At 37.8% G+C, this 25037-nt stretch overlaps 1 protein-coding gene across 4 annotated transcripts in view; it reads left to right on the plus strand.

The window, feature by feature from the left end:
• GLCE (glucuronic acid epimerase) overlaps positions 1-25037 on the plus strand; it is a 119896-nt gene that overhangs the window by 79222 nt on the left and 15637 nt on the right. The window contains exon 2 of one of the 4 annotated variants that reach the window (XM_086711067.1): positions 6290-6337. The exons of the other annotated variants lie outside the window; for them this stretch is intronic. The gene's annotated coding sequence lies outside the window, so the exon portion shown is untranslated. The remainder of the gene's footprint in view (positions 1-6289; positions 6338-25037) is intronic. 4 annotated transcript variants of the gene reach the window in all.

Below are 25037 nucleotides of genomic sequence, written 5' to 3' on the forward strand. Positions count from 1 at the left end.
TAAGTGTTTGGTAGAATTCACCTGTGAAGCCATCTGGTCCTAGACTTTTGTTTGTTTCAATTTCATAGCCAGTAATCTGCTCAGATTTTCTGTTTCTTCCCGATTCCGTCTGGGAAGATTATATGTTTATCGTTATGTAATGCCTTTATTTGGCTCTTGTTACAATGTTTGTTTGCAAGTCTGTTTTGTCTCATGTAAGTATTACTCCCCCAGCTTTTTCTTTTTTTCCTTTCCTTTCCTTTCCTTTCCTTTCCTTTCCTTTCCTTTCCTTTCCTTTCCTTTCCTTTCCTTTCCTTTCGCAAGGAATATACATTAAAATTAAGAAATTCTGTTCACTTGGGCACCTGGGTGGCTTAGTTGGTTAACTGTCCCACTTTTGATTTCAGCTCATATCTTGATCTCAGGGTCATGAGTTCAAGTCCCACATTGGGCTCTATGCTGGGTGTCACGCCTACTTAAGAAAAGGAGAGGGGAGGGGAGGGGAGGGGAGGGGAGAGAGGAGAGGAATGGAATGGAATGGAATGGAATGGAATGGAATGGAATGGAATGGAATGGAATTCTGTTCACTAAACTACAGTTAAGATTGAAAAGGCAGACCACAGAGTGAGAAAAAGATATTTGCATTTGGAACAAAAGGTATTTGCAGAATACTCAGCCAGAATATATTAAAAACTCCTCTACAGCAATAGGAAGACAGACAACCCAATAGAAAAATGGGCAAAACAGTTAAATGGTCAATTTGCAGCAGGTCTTCAGAAAGCATACAGACATATTAAAAGATCCTCAATCTCCTTGTTCATTTGCAGTGTATAAATTAAACCCATGATGTGGTATCGCTGTCTATCCTACAGAATGGCTAGAATTCAAGGACTGATCCTATCAAATGTTGATGAGGATGTATTGTATTTGCAACTCATTTTCCACAGCTGGTAGGAATATAAATTGCTTTAACCACTCTGGTTAATACTTTTTTTTATTTTTTTCTCACTAAAGCTGAACTTAATCATGCTTATACCACATGACCTTACAATTTCACTCTTAGGTATATATCCAACAGAAATGCTAACATATGTTCTCCGAAACACACGTGTAAGAGTGTTCATAGAGCAATACCCATACAGTCAAAAACTGGAATCCATCCAAATGTTCAAAGCCAGCAAACTGGATAACTAAATAGTGGTATTATTTGTACAATGGAATACCATACAGCAGTGAGGATAAATGAACTATTGTAGTACACAGCCACATGGATAAGCCTCAGGAACATAATGTTCAGGAGAAAAAGCCAGTCACAAAAGAGTACACATTGTGATTCCACTTAGTTCAAAAATAGGCAAAACTGATTTATTGTGTTAGAAGTCAGGAGAATTATTTCTTTGGGGGAAAGATGTGACAGGGAAATAACAGGGAATCTTCTGTGTATCTGGTTAAGAAAGTTCTATTCCGATAGTTTGCTCTAAGCATTTTTAATAAAATACTGACTAAATTTTATCAAATGCTTTTATATGATAAAAGCTATTGACATGGTATGGGTTTCCTCTCTTTTTCTTTTAATTTGAATTCTGAATGTTAAACCAGACTTGTGTTCTTGTACTATATTTCTTGATCTGGGTATTGGTTTCAGAGGCACATTAACTTCATGAAAATTAAGCTATTCATTATGATATTATACTGTGATAAAAAGTTTATTTAAAATTTTTAATAAAAAAATGAAAATACTTGGAGAGTTAGCCAGAAATGTACATGTTCAGTTTATAAGATGAGATAAAGAAAACTTTGCATTTCCATGGAAGATTCTTTCTCAGTCATGCTTGATTTTGAATGTATTTTGTAGGAGCACCTGGGTGGCTCAGTGGGTTAAGTGTCGGACTTCGGCTCAGGTCATGATCTCACGGTTCATGGGTTCAAGCCCCTTGTTGGACTCTGTGCTGACAGCTCGGAGCCTAGAATCTGCTTTGGATTCTTTGTCTCCCTCTCTCTCTGCCCCTCCCCTCTTCTTCTCCTCTCTCCCTCTTCCTCTCTCTGTCTCTCTCAAAAATGGATAAACATTTACAAAAATAGAATGTACTGGGGTGCCTGGGTGGCTCAGTTGGTTAAGCATCTGACTTTAGCTTAGGTCATGATCTCACGGTCTGTGAGTTCGAGCCCTGCGCCGGGCTCTGTGCTGACAGCTCAGAGCCTGGAGCCTGCTTCGGATTCTGTGTCTCCCTCTCTCTCTGCCCGTCCCCTGCTCTTGTTCTGTCTCTGTCTCAAAAATAATTAAAACATTAAAAAAAATTTTTTTAAAAAAGAATGTACTTTGTAGAATAATAACATTTTATGAGATAGTTTAGTAATTAACACATGCCTCCATGAAGTCAGGTATAAACACAAGTGAGGCTTTTTATGTTGGAGCAAAGCAATGGCATAATTATCAAATAGAACGTATTAATGGTAAGAATTGACTTCTCAACTTCACTTCTTTCTTAGTTGTGGTTTTTCACATACTGGCTAAAAGTCAATCCAGGATAATGATCTCTGAGAGATGGGGAAATGAATGCGGGTGAGTCCACCGTGTTTCTAAGCCACAGTGCCGACAGAGGGAACCTAAACAGCCCAGGAGCCTCACAGGATTGAGTTTGGGGTTCAGAGATGACAAGCTAAAATTTTAAGGCAAAATATTGGAAAGGAAAGAAGTATAGAAATGGAGAACTCCAGGGGCGCCTGGGTGGCGCAGTCGGTTAAGCGTCCGACTTCAGCCAGGTCACGATCTCGCGGTCTGTGAGTTCGAGCCCCGCATCGGGCTCTGGGCTGATGGCTCAGAGCCTGGAGCCTGTTTCCGATTCTGTGTCTCCCTCTCTCTCTGCCCCTCCCCCCGTTCATGCTCTGTCTCTCTCTGTCCCAAAAATAAATAAACGTTGAAAAAAAAAAATTAAAAAAAAAAAAAAAAAAAAAAGAAATGGAGAACTCCAGGGACCTGGAGAGTGTCTCTTCAAGTCTTTGGCTATCAATCTGTGTATACATGTGAAGTAACTACTCAACACTAGGAAAAGAACCACTGGAAGGAGTGGGAGGAAAAGCCCTCAGATATCACAGAGAGTAAGTTGGCCACATTAGCCAGAGTGGAAAGACCTCCTAATAGGCACTGGATAAAGTCTCAAGGACACTGCTCTAGACCAAAAGCTACAGTAGTAGCCCTTCCTTATCTGCGGTTTTACTTCCTGTGGTTTCAGTTACCCATGGTCAACTGTGGTCCAAAAGCAGGTGGTTCTGCTTCTGAGGTATCCTCAGAAGGTTGGCAGTAGCCTAATGCTACATCACAGTGCCTGTGTCAGTCACCTCACTTTATCTCATCACATAGGCATTTTATCGTCTAACATCATCACAAGAAGTGTGAGTAGAGTACGATATTTTGAGAGAGGCCACATTCACATAACTTATTACAGTATATTGTCATAATTGTCCTATTTTTAGTTGTTAATTTCTTACTGAGCCTAATTTATAGATTAAACTTTAGCAGAAGTATGTGTTTAGGAAAAAAACACACATAGGTTTCGGGACTAAGTTCAACTTCCAGCATCCCCTGGGTGTCTTAGAAAACATCTCCCACAGATGAGGGGAAACTGTTGTACTCTGGTCCCACCTAACAAAGTTTAAAAAGTAAACCTTGAAACTATCAAACTGTTTCCAGGCCATTGAACTACACCCAGAACAAAGCTCAACAACACAGGAATTCAGAAAAATCCAATACCGTATGATCCAGTGATCTCACTTCTGGGTATTTACCTAAAGTAATTGAAATCAGGATCTTGAAGAGAGATTTGCACTTCTGTGTTCATTGAAGTATTATTCACAGATGCCAAGAGGTGGAAGCAACCCAAGTGTCTCAATGATGAGAATGGTGATATGTATGTACAGTAGAATATTATTTGGCCTTTAAGGAGGAATTCTGTCAGGCAGCAACATAAGTGAACCTTGAGGACATCTTATGCTAAGTGATATAAGCCAGTCCCAGAAAGACAAATGCTGCATGATTCCTCCTATATGAGGTATCTAAAAGTAGTCAAACTCAGAAAAACAGGAAGTAGAGTAGTGATTGCCAGGGGCTGGAGCTAGGGGTAAATGGGTAGCTGCTATTTAATGGGTATAATGTTTCAGTGATGGAAGTTGAAAAAGTTCTAGAAACCTTGTGTACAACATTGTGCTTATGTTGTCCTATGCACTTAAAATTTTGTCGTAGACAAAAAAGTAAATTGCACAAATTCATTTGTCAACTCATATTTTCTATAAATACCATTTTCTGCTTTAAAAAACATGCAGTAGTGAAGATGAAGCATGAAAGGTAAAAATATCCATAACAGATCTGAAAAAATTTCATTACCCAACAATTCTTAATGTCTTGCATCCTATAAAAAATTACCGGACATGCAAAGAAGCAGAAAATGTGACCCAAGACCAGGAGAAGAATCAACCAATAGGAAGAGAGAAAGATGGCACATATGATCAAATTAGCAGACAAGGACATTAAAGCAGTGATTATAACTATACTCCGTATGTTCAAGAGAGTAAAGGAAAACAAACATGTCATTGAGAGAAGTAGGAGTTGTTTTTCAAAAGAGAGACCCAAATAGAACTTCCAGAGATGAAAAATAAAATTCCCTGAAGTGGAAAATACAGCAGATGAGATTAACAGACATTGCAGGAGAAAAAGATTAGTTAAAACCTGAAGACATAGCAACTATCTAAAATGAAATGCCAACAGAAAAAAATAGTTGGAAAAAACCTATCAGTGAGCTATGGAACAACATTAAGCTATTTAACACAAGTATAACAAGTTTTAGAAGGAGATCGGGAGACAAAAAAATATTTCAAAAAATAGAAGGCAAATATTTACCAAGTTTGATGAAAACTGTAAACCCACAGATTATAGAAGTTCACAAATTTCCAAGCAGAAGAACCAGGCACAAAAATTAAATTGTTGAAACCAGTGACAAAAATCTTGAAAGAAACCTTAAAAGCAGCCAGGGGAAAATATACCACCTTAAATAACAGATGAACAATAACATAAAAATCACTACAGACTTGTCAGAAGCTATGCATGCCAGAAATGACATCCTTAAAGTACTAGAAGAAGAAAAACAAAAACTCAACCTGGAACTCTGTACCTGGCAAAAAGGATGTTTCCAAGTTGAAGGCAAAATAAAGAGTTTTTTAGATAAACAAAGCTGAGAGAATTTGTCACCAGCAGGCTTATACTATAAGATATGTTAAAAGAGTAGTTCTTCACGCAGAAAGAAAATAATCTCAGATGGAAATTTGTATCCACAAAAAGAAATGAAGAGTATAAGAAATGGTAAATATGTGTGTGGATATAAAATTCTTTTTCCCCTCATATATTCTTAAAGACAATTGTTTAGAACAAGAATAACAACACATTATGGTGTTTATAAGTAGAAGTTAAAAACAAAAAAAAGGAGGTAGAGCTAAAAATGGTAGAGCTAAAATGGAATCATAAAAAACACCAAAAGATGGAAAGAAAGAAAGAAAGAAAGAAAGAAAGAAAGAAAGAAAGAAAGAGAAAGAGAACAGAGATAAGACAGATATAGTAAAACAGAGTTAAATCCATCCATATTGGTGATCACATTAAATGGTCTATATGCTCACTACCTGATTAGATGTTTTAAAAGTAAGACTCAATTACATACTGTCTATAAGAAAGCCACTTTGAATATAAAGATACCGGTTAAAAGTAAACAGAAAAGATAACACCATGTAAACAGTAATCACAAGAAAGCTGGAGTTCCTATATTGATACTGGATAATGTAGATTTCAGAACAAAAAATAGGAAAATTGTTTCATAACATAAAAGGGGTCAGTTCGTCAAAAGGCTATAACAGTCCTAGATCTGTAGGCATCTAATGACAGGAGTTTAAAATAGATGGAGGAAAAGCAGTACAACTAAAAGGAGAAGTAGGCAAACGCACATAGTTGCAAACTTCAGCATTCTCTCAGTAATACATGTTTGACCTATAGTCTACCGTGAGAGGCATGATTTATTGCTGTTTTTTCGTTTTAATGTTTTCTTTGATTTGAGACTTTCTGTCTTGTTAACCAAAAGATTATGCCTACCAAACCTGATTATCAGAGTAGTATTAAGGTGCCGATTCTGTGTAAGTATCCACAACCAGGGATCAGTAAAAATAATTATTGAGACTTCTGAATTGCTAGATGTATTAGGTTTCTATTTCTGTTGTAACAAATTACCATGTAGTGGCTTTAAATAACACAAATTTATTAATTATCTTATAGTTCTGGAAGTGAGAAGTCCAAAGTGGATTTCACTGGACTAAAATCCAGGTATTGGCAGAATTGCATTCCTCTTGAGGCTTTAGGAATTGCCTGTTGCTTGCATTTCTAGCTTCTAGAGACTGTCTGTGTTCTGTGGCTCAGGACTCCCTTCTAAAGTAAAAAAGCCTGTATTTCAGATGGAATACTTGATATATAGATAATTCAAACAAGATAGCGAAAATAAATATTTGAAAAAGCGAACAAATGGTCAAGAATTCAAATCCACTTTGCAGTTCTGACAAAAATCAGTTTTCTCCTAGTGCTCTCTTCGGGTGTGGATAAGTGGACAGAGAGAGACAGATTTTATTATACTTTAGATTTTTGAAGACAAAAATATCTAAATTTTACCAAATTTTTCCAAGGAGACGGGTTTTGTTTTTGCTTCTACCATTTATTTTCCAGTCATTCCTAAAAAATCAGGTGAATTGGTGGAGTATTCGTTGAACTCTTGAAACTCACAGCAAATGCCCCCATTTCATATTTATGTTATTAGTGTTCTCTGTTCTTTAGCTCTTGAAAGACCTTTTCAATATCTTTATGTATGCCTTACAAGTTTTTCTTATTTAGGGTATATAGGTGTTTCTGCCTTTCATACAAACCTTTGAATGGAATAAAACAGACTGTTGACAGAGTGATCATAGTTCCCTTTTATCTGCATAAAAATAATATTCTAATTATTTAAGCTAGAGGACAACTTCCTATATGTATCTAGTATGTTGGTATGTCAAGCCAATAGTATCAGTCTGATAGGAGAGTATGGTTGAACAGTCATTAATGCTTTTCTAACAGTCAGTAGCTGATCCAGGTGTAATATTATATCTGAATAATCAGTGATATTTCAGAGCACCTGGATGGCTCAGTCAAGCATCCGACTTCGGCTCAGGTCATGATCTCACTGCCCGTGATTTTGAGCCCTGCATCGGGCTCTGTGCTGACAGCTCAGAGCCTGGAGCCTGCTTCAGATTCTGTCTCCATCTGTCTGTGCCCCTCCCCTGCTTGTTCGTTCCTTCGTTCCTTCATTCCCCCTCCCTCTCCCTCTCTCTCTCCCCTTCCCCCAAATAAATAAACATTAAAAAAAGAAAGAAAATGCTAAAAATAATCAATGATATTTCTAGGCAGTAGCATCTTAGATGAGATACATAATATTGTGCTATATTACAAAATGTTTTTCCAGGTAAAGATCTTGATTTATCACTTGGTACATTGGGATTGGTGTGAGTGCATGAAGCGTGTGTGTGTGTGTGTGTGTGTGTGTAAACTCATGTGCCCATTTTCCTTCCTTCCTCTTAGGTTTATTTGTTGTGAAAGTAGAAATTGCTCAATTGTACTTTTTTTCTTATTCTGCCAGTTGTCTTAAAGATTTCAAAATACTTTTTTTTTTTTAACGTGTTGATTTTTTTTTTAACGTTTATTTATTTTTTTGGGACAGAGAGAGACAGAGCATGAACGGGGGAGGGGCAGAGAGAGAGGGAGACACAGAATCGGAAACAGGATCCAGGCTCTGAGCCATCAGCCCAGAGCCCGACGCGGGGCTCGAACTCACGGACCGCGAGATCGTGACCTGGCTGAAGTCGGACGCTTAACCGACTGCGCCACCCAGGCGCCCCTAACGTGTTGATTTTTTAATGTGTATTTCATTATTGCAGAGCTTAGGATCCTTTACACTTCCCAAACTGGCTACTTCTCCTTAGGTGGATATTTAGGATGAGATAGCAAAGTAGAATTTGAGGTGGGAATTACATTCATAGGAATTTATCCAAATTTATTTCAGGAATAATTAGGCTATTATGTGGAAAGAAAACTCCTAGGCACTTTGGCAGGGAGAAAAATCTTTTCACACATGGTTTCCCCCCTCAAGGACTTAACTTTCTTTTTCTTTCTTTTCTTTTCTTTTCTTTTCTTTTCTTTTCTTTTCTTTTCTTTTCTTTTCTTTTCTTTTTTTGTTTCTTTCTTTCTTTCTTTCTTTCTTTCTTTCTTTCTTTCAACTTTATTTTCTGATATAAATGCAACAGCAAAGGTATATAAGAAATTCATCCTTGGAAAGTTTCAAACTTTAGTCCAAAATCATAAATTCAGAGTGTTTCTGTTTTGGTGGAGGATGTGCTGCAGTAGACATTAAGGAATGAGGCAGAGGATATACAAATGAGAAATAATTTTCTAATAATGTAAAGAAATAACTTATTTGATATTATTAAAGATTGTAGGATATCCATATTGGGGCATTTTAGGGTAATTTCTCATTTTCCTGGAAAGACTGCAGGAAGATATACTGGTTTAGAATTTTATGAATCCTCTTAAGGAGTTCCTTATAGAAAAGTATGTTCAGGTTGGACATGTTTATCTTTAGGGTGCTCCATAACCTCAGAGAGTTTAGGTCTAAAGTATATGGAAAACATGTAAAAGATTCCATATGACCCCCAGAAGTCTTGAAGCCCCCAAATTCCTATAACCCCCTTTGCTCCATTGTGGAGCACTAGTCACTTTCTGACTAAAGTGGAGAATGAGAAATAAAAGTTTCAATGACCTTGTTTGTTTTTAGCTTACAAACAAAGTCCCCTTGTTTCATTTCTGCATTCAGACCATATCAATTTATACCAAGAAACGGCCAGAAGAATTTAATTTTCAGTCAAGAAATAGTTGCCAATAACAAATGTGAACACCTTCTCCCTTTCGTACCCTAGGCAGTAAATAGTAAGGGGGTAGAAAACATTGGTATTATGTCTTCAGATTCAGTATATAATATTAAGCTTTTAAAATTCACTCTGTTTCTGGGGCGTCTGGGTGGCGCTCAGTCTGTTAAGCGTCCGAACTTGATTCCAGCTCAGCTCATGATCTCACACTTCATAGGTTTGAGCCCTGTATCAGGCTCTGTGATGTCAGCGTGGAGCCTGCTTGGGAGTCATTCTTTCTCTCTCGCTCGCTCTCTCTGTTCCTACCCTGCTCTTTCTCTCTCAAAATATACATGCCTACATAAATTCACTCTGCTTCCCAGAGATGGAGTTTAGCACTAACAAAGAATGATCTCTATCCTTATTACAAATGTGCATCATAGGACATGATAGGAAGAGATTCATATTGGGTTGTTGGAAGGCCATCTCTGCTTTATGGTTGGCTGAAGAGCAAAGGGAAAATTTGTGTATTATCTTCATTTCTTATTCTTGAATCAGTATTTGCCACACTTTGAAACCTAAAGCTCATGAGACGTTGGATAATACTTTAAATTCTGTTCTGAAGGAATAATTTTTTAGAAACATGAAGCAGCGTGTGCTTCGGTATACAATAGGCTTTGTTGCCAGAAGAAAAAATATATGTATGTATGTGTATATGAAATATACATAATAAACATATATATGTATATGGAGAGAAGGATTTTGATTTGGGGAAAAAATCCTAGAAGATGTAATTTTCTTTGTTAAATATTTGTAATTCAGGTTTACCATCATAAATGATCCTAGTGCCAGGATCTGAGACTTTACATAATTGTCAGTGAAAAGTTAGCTTCAACCCTTAGAAAATGTATAGAAATATATTTTTGTGCATTAAGAAATACTATTTTGGATAAGTTTCATTTCTACTCCAGCCACCTTATTTATTTAGGTAAATGGATTTCTTTGTGGTAATTTACATTCATCTCAGTTTTAAAAACCACCAGAAAGTATCCATACCCTTTGCTCAGCATGCAGTAAAGTCTTAAGTAGGAGTTAAATGAAAGTTCCTACAGTGCTGAAGTTAATTCAATTTGGTAACCTTCCTGTTTGCTCAGAAAATTGTACATTTGGGAAACCTTAGCTTAAATCTTACTTAATTCACATTTGTTGCTGATAAAATGTATTTTCCTTACTAATATATCATTCTGTTTGTTTCTTGATTGCTGTTCTTACCAACTTTCATGAGATAATAAAAATTATAGAAATTTAGAGAACGGTGTTCTTTTCAGGGGGAGAGACATATAATTCTCTCTTTTTTCATAATGCTTATTTGGGAAAATGGTGACTTACCATATAATAGATGTTAACAAATAGATGCTGATTAAATGAACTGATACAGATAGATGAAACTTACTCTTTATTGACTTCAAAAAGAGGTATCACTTCCATCCATTGACATTTTCCTTTCTTTGCCTGATACACGGTGGGAACCAAATTAAGTGTTCATTTAGTCTTACAACTGCTTTATAAAGTAGAAGGTATTATCTCAGCTTTACAGATAAGAAAATTGAGATTACCTGGTCCAAGATTGTCCAGATTACCACTATTGAAATCTAGGAGTATTGGGCTCAAAAGCTTGTTTCCCCCCCCCACCCCCCAAATACAGTCTCTCCTTTTGTTTATGGCCTATTTTATAAGTTACTTCTGTATATTCATAGCATTTATTACTCAAAAAAAATGATAGAAATGTATTAATTCTTTTTAAAAAAATCTTTTCTTAAATGTTTATTTGGGGGAGAGAGAGACAGCATGAGCAGGGGAGAGGCAGAGAGAGAGAGAGAATCCCAAGAAGATAGTGCAGGGTCTGACGTGGGGCTCAATCTCATGAACTGTGAGATATGACCTGAGCTAAAATTAAGAGTCAGATGCTTAACTGCCACCCAGACACCCTTTGAAATGCATTTATTCTTGACTAATTTTATAAATTACAAGTTTTAAAAGTCAGATTTATTGAGATATAATTTACATGCAGTAAAATGCACTCCTTTTAAGTTTTTTTTTTTAATGTTTATTTTTGTGACAGAACAGAACGAGAGTGGGGGAAGGGCAGAGAAAGAGAGGGAGACACAGAATCTGAAGCAGGCTCCAGGCTCCAAGCTGTCAGCACAGAGCCTGGTGTGGAGCTCGAACCCACGAACTGTGAGATCGTGACCTGAACTGAAGCCAGACACTTAACCGACCGAGCCACCCAGGCACCCCCAAAATGCAGTCCTTTTAAAGTGTACAGTTAAGTTTTGACAGATGTATACAGTCATGTAACCTGTACCAGAACAATAAAAATCTAGAACATTTCCATTACCCCTCAAAGTTCCTAGTGCCTCTTAATCCCTTGCCACCACTACTTACCTAATTTTTATCCCTGTAATTTTGCTTTTTTCCAGAATGTCATGTAAATGGGATCATGTATTAAGTAACCTTTTGTGTCTGCCTTCTTTCACTTAGTAAAATGCTTTTATTTATTTTTTTTTTAAATTTTTTTTTTTTCAACGTTTATTTATTTTTGGGACAGAGAGAGACAGAGCATGAACGGGGGAGGGGCAGAGAGAGAGGGAGACACAGAATCGGAAACAGGCTCCAGGCTCTGAGCCATCAGCCCAGAGCCCGACGCGGGGCTCGAACTCACGGAGCGCAAGATCGTGACCTGGCTGAAGTCGGACGCTTAACCGACTGCGCCACCCAGGCGCCCAGTAAAATGCTTTTAAAGATTCATCCATGGGGCGCCTGGATGGCTCCATTGGTTAAGCGTCCAACTCTGCGTTTTGGTTCAGGTCATGATCTCATGGTTTGTAAGTTCCCTGCATCAGGCTCTGTGCTGACAGCACGGAGCCTGCTTGGGATTCTCTCTCCTCCTCCTCCTCCTCCTCCTCCTCCTCCTCCTCCTCCTCCTCCTCTCCTCACTCTGCCCCTCCCCTGCTCTCACTCTCTCTGTCTCTCTCTTTCAAAATAAATAAATAAACTTAAAAAAAAAAAGATTCATCCATGTCGTTGCAGATATCAGGTATTAGTTTATTACTGAGTTGTATTCCATTATATGGGTGAACCACAGCTTCTTTATGTAGTCACCTGAGCTGATGGACATTTGGGTTTTCCGTTTTAGAATATTATGAATAAATGCTATAAACATTCATGTTAGTAACCTGTTTAGTTTTTAAATTTCTGTGTTACCATGACATCATCTTGAGTGACATGGCTTTCTCTTGATACTACTTCATAGGTTATTTAGTCATGGATAACATAAAATATGAGATACCTCATTGGAGGGCTCTGAGCCCTCTGTTAGAAATCAGGGGATGAAGAAAGTTGTTGACTGTTTTCCAAATTTGAAGGGTACTCTGATATTTGGGACATACTCTTTTTAATGTAGTATGCCGTAGTAGTATGAAGATAAAGGATATGAAATGAAATATAATGAAAATGTAGTAAAATGGCAAATTGATTACTAGTCCTTTAACCTGGTTTGTTTCCAGCTGTGTATGTCTTACTATACTTTGGACAGATTGTGACTGAACAAATTAGTAATTACTCTGCAAGAAGGAAGATGGAACTAAGGTTTCCACATCGTTTAGATGTATATGTTAGCTCATTTAGACACCCTAGGAGGTACCTATGAGGTAGATTAGTACCAGTCCTATTGCACTGATGAGGAAACTGCGAATCACAGAAATGAGGTAACTGACAGCGGGAGCAGAGCCAGTAAGGTGGGTGAGTCAACAATTGACTCCCTATCAGTTTCCTTATCTGGAAAATGAAGATAATACCCACTTTTGTAGTTGTGAGAATTAAATGTGAGTATATTAGTAAGGACTCAGACATGCCAGTCTCTTCCTCTCCTTCCCCCTTTTGTAAAAATTTTTTTAAATGTGTGGGGTTTTTTTGTTTTGTTTTTGAGAGACAGAGACAGAGAATGAGTTGGGGAGGGACAGAGAGAGAGGAGACACAGAATCTGAAGCAGGCTCCAGGTTCAAGCTGTCAGCACAGAGCCTAACGCAGGGCTTAAACCCACCAACCGTGGGATCATGATCTGAGCCAAAGTCAGACCCCTAACCAACTGAGCCATCCAGGCGCCCCTCTCCTTCCCTTCTTATAAAGGTCCCACTTTCCCTGTCTCCTGCCCTGCACTTCTGTTAACTGTTTATTCAGAGAAATCTAAAATATGGGTGCTAAACTTACAATGTCTTTAATTGCAAAAGATTATATAATATCAGAAGGCCAGTATATTGGATGTTTCTTTTTATTGTAAACATTAGAAAAACACAAACTCGGCTAGCAAGTAGAATTCACAGTACAGCCCAACAGCCTGGCAGAATGTTCTCACATGATCCTTTTAGCACATTCCCTTAATCATTTTTTTCCCAAAGTGATACATTCTGCATTACTTGTGAAGTAACTCAACACTGCATTCTAAGGGCACTGGGCAGCTGGCTCAGTTGAGCATCTGACTCTTGATCTCAGCCCAGGTCATGATCTCAAGATCTGGGGATTGAGGCTCCATGCCGAACATGGAGCCTGCTTAGGATTCTCTCTCTCCCTCTTCCCCTCTCCCCTGTTCGTTCATTCCCTCTCTGTCTCTGTCTCTCTCTAATTATATATATATATATATATATATATATATATATATACACACACACACACACACACACACACACACACACGTATATATATACTTGTATATATGTATGTATGTATGTATGTATATATAAATCATCTGGGGCCAATGTCCACATATGATTTCTTCCACATACTTTCTGCATGGCCAAAGACTCTATCTTTATACCTTTATACCTTTAAAATTGCTATAAGCAAGCAACTTGATGAACTTTTCCCCTTCTGTCATTTCTGTTTTGCAGGAGTGCATCAAACTTGATAAAAAGTTATTAGCAGCTGTTCTGTAGAACTTCTTAGGATAGTTCCACCAATCTGTACTGTAAAATCCCGTATGCGTGAACCATGCAGAGTAAACACATCATTAGGTTTTCTTTCTCTTGCTTTCCTAATGAGGGGAGAAATGTTACACAGCTGGAGAAGCCTAGGACTCCTTTCTGAACTGATTTATTTACATAACATATGCTGAGTTTGACACATTGCTCAGAAGAAGCAGTTTTTTTAGTTAAATATTATACAGCACTTCAAAGAACATTTTAGCTACACTATAGCTGTTCAACTTTTCTGGATACAAAAGCTGCTGCTCTTTGCTCCTTAAAAAACACTGCTGCCCTAGTTCTTTATATTATTGCTTTCAGTGTTAGGGAGAATTAAGCTGAATACATTTAGAACCTCTTTTCAGAAACAATTTTTAGTTTCAAAAGTTGCTGCATAGTGTCAGTAGTTTAAGATGTCTGCACAAACTAAGGGCAAATCATTCTACTCTTCATCTAGTTGGTGAGAAAGTAAATAGTGATTTGGAAGCAGATAATAGGCTATTGTGGTATGGTAAGAAGAACCTAACACTCTGAAGCCAGATAAATCTAGGTTTAAATCCCACTGTGTGCTTGCTAATAATTTGTCTTCTGTAGAGTTTCTTCAGCTATATGATGGTGATAACAAGAACTCCTCCTGCTTAGGGTTTGATTTCAGTAACTGAAATATGTATAGCACCTGGCATATAGTAAACCTGGTCTTTAAATGTTTCCTTTCCCTGTAGCCTTTCCCCTTACCCCCTCAAAAATCAGCAAACTTCCTTTATCATTCAAATGTAATTTGGTGTTTGTTTTAAGCCTAAGTATGTCCCATGAAGGTTTGAGGATAGATGAGGTGGCATGACTGACATCAGTGATTGCTAGTTAGTGATAATTTTTAGCACAAGCTATAGACAGACTGTGGGAAGACTAGGTTGCCATGTAGGTTACACAAGCCAATAGATTAAATTGAAAATGTATGCAACCATAAACACTGTGACTAGATCAGTGTGACTGAATTAGGCCCTTTCTGATTTAATATTTGTGGAGTACTTCCCATTAAGTGGGTAAGACGTTCTACTGAGAGATACGCTCTTTTGCCCTTCTTTTGCCTTTCTCTCTTCTTTCTGGGCCACAACACAGCCATGATGCCCAATAAGACTTAAGATTTCTACTTTGTTATACTCTAACTTCTTTTTTTTTTAATTTTTTTTTTAACGTTTATTTATTTCTGAGGGACAGAGAGAGAGAGAACGAGAGCAGGGGAGGGGCACAGAGAGAGAGGGAGACACAGAATCGGAAGCAGGCTCCAGGCTCTGAGCTGTCATGACACGAGGCTCAAACCCATGGACTGCGAGATCATGACCTGAGCCGAAGTCGGATGCTTAACCAACTGAGCCACCCAGGTGCCCCTGTACTCTAACTTCTTATATGAATGCTAGCTACACTTCTTATATACTGCAACCTTGGGGTTTTTACGACATTATTCTCAGAGCCTCAAACTAACGTGGACTGATAAAACTGTTACTAAGCTCCATTCCTATCTCTAGAGAAAGGTTTTGCTTGGACAAGTTATCCCAGTACATCATAATAATTATTAGCAGAGATGAGGTATTGTAATGCATTTGTGAGCTGTTGCTAGATTTGTGGGGGTAATGGGGATCCTGTTTTCATGGGTTTAATTATTCTAATGTGGAGAGCTGATAGCTTTATTGGATGATATATACATAAATATTCATAATTCTGACTCATTTCTATTCTGATATTAATATGTCATATAATTATACTGTTAGATATGAAGAAAATTCAAAATTCTGGTAGTTTCATTCAAAAATACTAATAAACTTTTAGAATAACTTTTCCTAAAATTGTATTTTACCGATGCAAATTATTGATTGAAGATCAAAATTCAGCTCTGTCTAGAATAAGACCCATTGATGGCCGAATTCAATTCACAATGGGGTAACCTGTTATAAATTAGAATATCTTCTGGGGAAGGATAGTATTCAGCTTCTGGAATATAATGTATAACTGCTCAAAGATACCTTATGACCTGTCAGAGCACAGGGTTGGGAGTCAGACAAACAAACTTGAGTTCAAATTTCAAGTGAACCGTCAAATAATCATGTAACTTAGGGTAAATTATTTAACGTTACAAGGCCTGTTTGTTTCATCATCCGTAAAATAAGAAAGAACACAATGTTTAACCATGTTTAAGTTCTCCTCTCTCTTGGCTTTGTTCGTGTCCTCTTTAGTGAATCTCTTGTGGGCTATGATATCCTAGTCCCTTCATCTGTAAAATGTGAATCATGTAATATAGGCAGGCATACCTCATTTTGCATTTCGCTTTATTGCGCTTCGCATATATTGCAGTTTCGGTTTTTTGTTTGTTTTGTTTTTCACAAACTGTAGGTTTGTGGTAACCCTGCATCGAGCAAGTCTGTGGGTCTCAGCAGCATTCGCTCACTTCTTGTCTCTGTGTCACATTTTGGTAACTCTTGCAATATTTTAAATGTTATCTACTTATTATGGTGATCTTTGATCTTAATATTATAATTGTTTTGGGGCTCCATGAACCCTGCCCATATAAGACAGCAAACTTAATAAATGTTGCATGTGTTCTGACTGCTCCATGGACTGGCCATTCTTTTTTCCTCTCCTTGCCTCCCTATTCCCTAAGACACAACAATATCAAAATTAGGTCAATTAAAAACTTGCAGTGGCCTCTAAGTGTTCAAGTGAAAGTTAAGAGTCACACATCTCTCATTTAAATCAAAAGCTAGAAATGATTAAGCCCAGTAACGAAGACACATTGAAGGCAAAGAGAGGCTAAAAGCTAGGCCTCTTGCGCCAAACAGTTAGCCACATTGTGAATGCAAAGGAAAAGCTCTTAAAGGAAATTAACAGTGCTACTCCAGTGAACACAAGAGTGATAAGAAAGCGAAATAGCCTTATTGCTGATACGGAGAAAGTTTTAGTGGTCTGAAACAAAGATCACACCAGGCACAACATTTCCTTAAGCCAAAGCCTAATCCAGAGGAAGGCCCTAACCCTTCAATTCTACATAGGCTGAGAAGTGAGGAGGCTGCAGAAGAAAAGTTGGAGCAAGCGAGTAGAGGTTGGTTCATGAGGTATAAGGAAAGGTCTCCATAACATAAAAGTGCAAGGTGAAGCAGCAGGTGCTCATACGGAAGCTGCAGCAAGTTATCCAGAATATCAGCTAAGATAATTAAGGAAGTTGGCTATCGTAAACAATAGGTTTTCAGCGTAGATGAAACAGCCTCATATTGGAAGAAGATGCCATCTGAGACTTTCATAGCTGGATAGAAGTCAGTGTCTGGCTTCAAAGCTTCAAAGGACAGGCTGGCTGACTGGTTAGAGGCTGACACAGCTCATGACCTGAAGTTGAAGCCAGTGGCCATTTACCATTATGAAGGTCCTAGGGCCCTTAACAGTTATGCTAAATCTACTCTGCCTATGGTGTATATAGAAGAGTAAAGCCTGGATGACAACACATCTATTTACAACACGATTTACTGAATTTTATATTCAAGCCCACTGTTTAGACCTGCTGTTTGGAACAAAAAGATGCCTTTCAAAATATAACTTCATTGACGGTTGCACCTGGTCACCCGGGAGCTCTGATGGAAGTATACAATGAGATTAATGTTGTTTCATGCCTGCGAACACAGCAACTATTCTACCGCCCATGGGTCAAGGGGTAATTTCAACTTGTAAGTCTTATTATTTTAAGAAATACATTTTAAAAGGCTGTAGCTGCTGTAGTGATTCCTCTGATGGATCTGGACAAAGTAAATTGAAAGCCTTCTGGAAAGACTTTAGCATTCTGAATGCCATTAAGAGCATTCATGACTCTTGGGAAAAGGTCAAAATACCAACATTAACAGGAGTTTGGAAGAAGTGGATTCTAACCCTCATGGAGGACTTTGAAGGGTTCGAGGCTTGCGTGGAGGAAGTAACTAACTGCAGGTGTGGTAGAAATAGCAAGAGAACTGGAATTAGAAGTGGAGTCTGAAGACGGGGCTGAATGGCTGCAGTCTCAGGATAGAACTTAGCAACGGATGAGGAGTTGCTTCTTATGGATGAGCAAAGAAGGCGGTTTCTTGAGATGGAATCTACTTCTGGTGAAGACGGTTGAAATAACAACAAAGGATTTAGAATATGACATAAACTAAGTTAACAAAGCAGTGTGGCAGGGTTTAAGGGAATTGACTCCCAATTTTGAAAGAAGTTCTATGGGGAAAATGCTATCACACAGCATCACATGCTACAGAAAAATCATTCGTGAAAGGAAGAGTCCGTCAATGCGGCAGACTTCACTGTTGTCTTATTTTAAGAAATTGCCACAGCCACCCTGCCCTTCAGCACCCACCACCCTGATCAGCCATCAACATCGAGGCAAGACCCTCCACCGGTACAAAGATTATGACTGAAAGCTTATATGATGGTTAGCACTATTTAGCATTATTTTTAAATTAAGGTATGTGCTTTGTTTTTTTAGACATAATGCTGTTGCACACTTAATATATTGACTGCGTTATAGTCTATTTAGCATATTAGTCTATTAAACAATGTACTCTATTAAACTTATATGCACTAGGAAATAAAAAACTTATTTGACTTGCTGTATTTTGATACTTGCTTTATTGCAGTATTCTAGAACCTAACCCACAATATCTCCAAGGTATGCCTGTGTACTGCATACCCCCCTACTCAATTTCTTGGGGATATTTGCCTAGAGGTATAATCTTACTTGAAGCATCGTGAGCCAGTTGTATCAGAGATTATTTTAACTTTGATATTTTTTTTAAATTTTTTTTAATGTTTTTATTTATTTTTGAGACAGAGAGAGACAGAGCATGAGCAGGGGAGGGGCAGAGAGAGAGGGAGACACAGAATCGGAAGCAGGCTCCAGGCTCCAAGCTGTCAGCACAGAGCCTGATGCGGGGCTCGAACTCACACACCGCGAGATCATGACCTGAGCCGAAGTCGGATGCTCAACCGACTGAGCCACCCAGGCGCCCTTAACTTTGATATTTTTAAAAAATAGGATGGCAAAGTTACCTTCTCACTTTGTTCTTTATAGTGAGAATACTGTTTTACATTACTGGAAGAGTCCTGACCACGAAAAATATTAGGCATTTCTCTTTTGTGTTAGAGCTGTCACAGAGTACTTAACCATTTGACTGTGTAATTTAAGTCTTGGTCTATCAAGCAGTAAACAGATGGAACATTTCTAACAGGAGTAATTAAGTTGTAAATCTATTTTAAAGAGTTGGCCAGTATACAGCATCACAGTCCATATTCTGTTGTCTCAGTTACATTCATTTTTATTTGGATTATGATTTCAGAATACCCAAATATGGGAAAGAAAACAAAGTTGTCTATCATTTTTTAAAATTGCATACTTAACAATATTTGTTCATTCAGCAAATCTCTATTGAATGCCTAGTGTGAAGCAGACATATTTCTAGGCACTGGGGATCCAGCAGTGACCAAGAGAAGCAAAACCCAGCCCTCATGGAACTTAGATTCCGGAAATGGATAATAAGCTTAATATGTATGATATCAAGTATGATAAATGCTATTAAGAAGAGTAAAGCTGAGTAAAGACCTAGAGAATGTTGGGGTAAGAAGTGCTGTTTTAGATAAGGTGGTCAGGGAAGCCCTCTCTGATACATTAACACTTAAGCAGTGACCTGAAGAAGTAAGGGAGCAAGCCAAATGATATCTGGGGAAACGGTGCCAGGCAGAGGGCATGGCAAGTTCAGGTACTTGATCTGGGAGTATGCTTAGTTGTCAGTATTCTATTCATTCTACCTTAAAGCTTTCCTTAACACCTTAAAACATTAAGGGAGAATTACAGGCCTCCCCCTCTGTGTAGGATCCTGTGTAACTTTTTTCGGTTGGTATCTCAGCATTATCGTTTTTGTGCACGTATCTCCCAGTAATCTGGCTTTTAGGGACAGAAGTAGTGCCTCACCTGCTACATAGTAGGTGCTGAACAGATGCTGATTGAACAAGTCAGTTAGTTTATATATTGCACAACTACTTTTCTTCCTATTTACTTGGTACCAGAGAAATACAAATTGTTAGATATGTGAGTAAATAAGAGAAAATAATGATCAGGCAAGCCTTGGTCTGCATTATTCAGAGGAAGAAAGTTTCTTTCAATGAAATCTTCTACAAATTTATTTAAATGTTCTTATCTGAAATATGACCTTCATATTTTAAAAAACTCATGGTGATATCCATGATTTAATGTTTACTGAATGACTTGGTTACTTGAAATATTCAGTTAGAAAAATGAATTTAATTTCAGTAAAGTATCACACAAGAGTTCTTAGAATTGCAAATCGTTTTAGAAGAGAACAATTTGCTTTCCCAAAGGAAAACTAAGTCATATTTTGTGTTCCCTAATTTTTAACCATTTCTGCAGAGAAATTATTCCCGTTTCTTTATGATGCTTACTGAATGTTATTTTCTGTTTTAGATCTCCAAAGGTACTAAAACCAATTTTTATTGGATAATGTTTCTAATGAAATAAATCTTTAGGACCTGCAGTAGATGAGGTTTCAAGGTTTTGGAATTTATTGATTTGTTTAAAACTTTTTTTTCTTTTTTTAACTTGAAAGGTTAATCTGGTTTATAGATGTGGCAAAAGCTTTAAAGTAAGTAGGAAGCTTATCAACAGTCAGCAGAAAACCCTGGTTTGGGCTGTTACAAGTACCGTTGTTATTGCACTAGCAAAATGTCAGTGCAGTATACTTTCTGAAATTTTGAAGTTTCTGCTTAGTTTTCTATAATCTGAGCAACACTATAATAAAATCATCATGTTTACCTTTAGGTAAATCTATTTAGTATTAATAAATAGTGCATGTCGGTACTCAGGGTTTTCTTTTTTTCCATCTTCCTTCTTTTTCCCATATTTCTCCTCTCGCCTGAAGAGACGTCCATGCCTATTTCGAAAACTGTATATTTGTAGACATTTTTAAAGTTAAATTTTAGATTTACTTTAATATTTTAACAAAAGTGGCTTTGACCTTAATTTTCTATTTTAATGCTTTAAAAAAACCCAGTAAATATATTCATGGGAAATGAGAAAATAAAGACCTATGTATGCATTGTTTACTAAAGTGAGATCATTCTGTGTGTGCTGTTTGTAACCTCCTTTTTCCAATTTACAATCTCTGTATGTTCTTCATGTCTTATCAAGTCCACAGTCTGATTTCCCAGGGAGGGACTATGTCTCACATCTGGTTGTCATATCCCCAAAAATTTGACCTAGTCCCCTTTTTCTTTTCATACCACTGGCTTATTAAAGGGACAGGGCCAGCTCTCCTGCAGGATGTCTTGCCTTCTAGATTTGTCTGGTTTCATCTGCATTTAATTTGTTCCTCTGTCTCTTGTATATCCTATTAGTTACAAGTCAAATTGTAAAGCCTAGAGATCATGTTAAACATTTTTAGCTGGGATATATAATAGGTTATTTACTTTTTCTTTTAACTCATCAAAAGCCACAGTATCTGGATGAGTCAGCATTAATGAGACTGCATTTGAGTACTGAATTAGGGTAATGAATCTGATCCCCTCATTGTAGAGTCTCAACTTTTTCCTCTTGCTACTATAGAAAATAATGTATTTGGTGTTACCTTGAGTAATATGAATCACTAGGTTCCTGTTAAACATATACCTGAATATAATACTTGTCTAAATTAGTAAATTTTGTGAGGGATCACAATGCAAATTTTCTGATGTTTTAAAAAATTTTCTTCTACATCATTAGCCACCCTTTTTCTGTAACAGAATTCTTTATTATCTGGGGCTACTGACTTCTTCTCTTACAAGGCCAGATAGATAAATAAATTCTTTCATTTAGTTACCAGTTTTCACCAGCCCAGTCAGAAGATGACATTAGTGTTTTTTTCTGGCTTTCTCCTTTTTGAGTATCATTGTAGGCTCAGATTTTTCTGGTTTCAGTGTGTTTCAGTTATGATCAGTCATAATTCTCACAGCTTTGACTAATGGGGAAAGGGACCTTTCAGGGTGATTCTTGTCTTGTATTTTTTGCTATGATACTATTCTTTTTCTTTAACAGAAATGTTCAAACAAACGAAAGTATAGAGAATAATGTAGTGAACCTTCAACATATCTTTCAGTTTCAACATTATCGGTGTTTCTAATCTCATTTTATCTTTCTCCTACTGCTTTTTTTTTGATCCCCTGGATTATGAACCCATTGATACTTTTAAGTTTTCTTTATTTTCTGGCATGACAAGGACCTACACCTGGAATCATCCGTTTCTCTAAGAAGCCCTCACTGCTTTTGTTAAAGAATGGGATCAGATAACAAAATCTGTGCATCAAGATTATTGAAAGTTTTTTATTTTTATTTTTTCCATATTTTCCCATGATGCATCTCATTATAATGGTAGCTTACTTCCATAGGAGGGTTTACTCTCATTTGAGTGGCGAAGGAAGGGGCACTTCTCAAAGATGGGATAAAATCTGTATATTTCTGTTTTAATTGGTCTAAATGTTAGGTAGAGCTGACAGATGATTGAAATGTTGACACATAAGTGTTTTTAACAAAGGACTTCTTTTTAAAAATAAACGCCATTTAGTGTGTTGGTTTGCTGGTACCATAATACAAGGAAACCCTTTGTAAATATATGACTTCTAAAAGTTCGCTTGTACCACGCTTTGGTTTTTTAGCATTCAGTACATTTTCTAATAGTAATAATGTGGATGATAAAGTGTTATTGGATTCTGGCTCTTAAATCTGTGTATGATTTCCAAGATGGACCAAAACCCTGTCTTTGCCTACTTTCCCTCTTGATGCCCTACTGAAATAAAATGTACAGAAATAAGAAATGAAGAAGCCAGTCACAATAAATAGGAAGGCTACCAAAGAGTGGTAATTGAACAGATTTCTGGGTCTCCGCTCGAGTACTAGAAGGCTCTCATTTCTCCTTACCGCTCTCCTCACTGCACTTAGACTGTTGATAGCAGGCACAAACCCCAGGCAAGACATCAAACAGATTTTGTTTAGAGAAATTGGGAAAAGCTAAGGCTTTTAAAGTACAAGTTATATCTCCAGAACAAAAGGGAAAAAAAGCCATCTTTATTCTGGTATTTAGCAGGTCTGCTGGTCCCCACCCATGCATCCTAAAGGAACACTGCCAGTCAGCCTGTACCTACCCCACACAGAGCCCTCCTCAGGAGAACAGCCCGGCCAGAAATCAAACCATCTTCACAATGATAGAGGAAATCTGTGTTGGCTAAAATGAATCATTCAGATGTAAATGCGAAGAGTAACCAAAGATCACCGGGCATGTGAGGAAAACTGATGGCATGAAAGACTAAAATAACCAGAAAAATTGCTACTGGAGAAAATAGAGCTAATCAGAGAGAACTTAACCAGAAAGGAACTCTAATATACTCAGGGCTGTAGGAAGAGAACTTCACGCATTAAACAAAAATAGGAGAACACAGGTTTTCAGATGGAAAGGGCGCAACAAGTGCTGAAATAGTGAGTCAAATATCATAATGCAATTCATTCTTGGGAAGCTGCAGAATTCTAAAGATAAAAGATCCAGAGGAAATTCATGTTCAAAGTGAGAAGTATCAAACTGAAATCAAACCTCTCATCAGTAATTCTTTAAAAAAAATTTTTTTTAAGTTTATTTCTTTATTTTGAGAGAGAGTGAGCAAGGGCGGGGCAGACAGAGAGGGAGAGAGAGAATCCCACGCAGGCTCCGTGCTCCCAGCGCAGAGTCCGACACAGGGCCCAATCTCCCAAACTGCGAGATCGTGAGCCTGAGCCTAAACCAAGAGTTGGACACCCAGCCAACTGGGCCACTCAGGCGCCCCTCTCATTAGTAGTTCTTAATGCTTTAAGACAATGAAACATTGCCTACAACTTTTCAAAAGAAAATAATGTGTAGCCAGGGATTCTATATCTTGTCAAACTATAAATCAAAGGAGAGAGCAAACTGAAGTTGATTTTAGACACATAAGAACTCAAAGGCACCTTCTTTTGGAATTAAATGAGTGAGGCTGGCACAGTTGGTAGAGCATGTGACTCTTGATCTTGGGGTCATGAATTCAAGCTGTAGATAGATAGATAGAGAATTACACATTCACCATCAGCTTTCTTTTTTTAAAAGTTTATTTATTTTTGAGAGAGACAGCATAAACTGGGGAGGAACAGAGAGAGCGGGGGGACAGAGGATCTGCTGACAGCAGAGAGCCAGATGCAGGGGTTCAGACCCACAAACCATTAAGATCATGACCTGAATCAAAGTCAGATGCTTAACTCACTGAGCCACCCAGGTGCCCCTCACCATCACCTTTCTTTAAAAAATAAAAAAATTATTGTGTAATTTCTCATTAAACATTTTCATTTTGGGTTTTTTTAAAAAAAAATCTCATTGTGGGGCACCTGGGTGGCTCAGTCGGGTTAAGAATCCGACTTCAGCTCAGGTCATGATCTCACGGTTCATGGGTTCAAACCCCACATCAGGCTCTGTGCTGACAGCTCAGAGCCTGAAGCCTGCTTCTGTGTCCCCCTCTCTCTTTGCCCCACCCCTGCTTGTGCCCTGTCTCTGTCTTTCAAAAATGAATAACCATTAAAAAAATAATAATAATAATAACATAAAAAATCTCATCGCTCCCAAAAGGGTTTGTGGAAAGAAAAAAGGGGATGAATAATTTCAAACAGTAAAATAAGTAGTTGTGGATTTACACCATAAAATGAATTCTAGAGCTACTGTAGCAAACACTAAGGAGACTAATCCCATAATTTCCCATAGTTCCCAGTGACCTCAGCAACAGGTAATTCGGGACTACTTAATTGCAGTCACAACTGGCTAGTATATTATATGGCCAGCAGGGGCAACAGCATCAGATTCTTTTCCCATTGTGACTAGAGTGACATGATCTGGCTTACATTTAAAAGCATCATTCTGGGGCACCTGGGCGGCTCAGCCAGTTAAGCATCCGACTTTTGACTTCGGCTCAGGTCATGATCTCCTGATTTGTGAGTTCAAGCCCTACATCGGGCTCTGCACTGACAGTGCGGAG

The sequence above is a fragment of the Puma concolor genome, chromosome B3 (assembly GCF_028749965.1).
Source record: "Puma concolor isolate L17-30 chromosome B3, mPumCon1.1.hap2, whole genome shotgun sequence".
NCBI classification, from domain to species: Eukaryota; Metazoa; Chordata; class Mammalia; order Carnivora; family Felidae; genus Puma; species Puma concolor.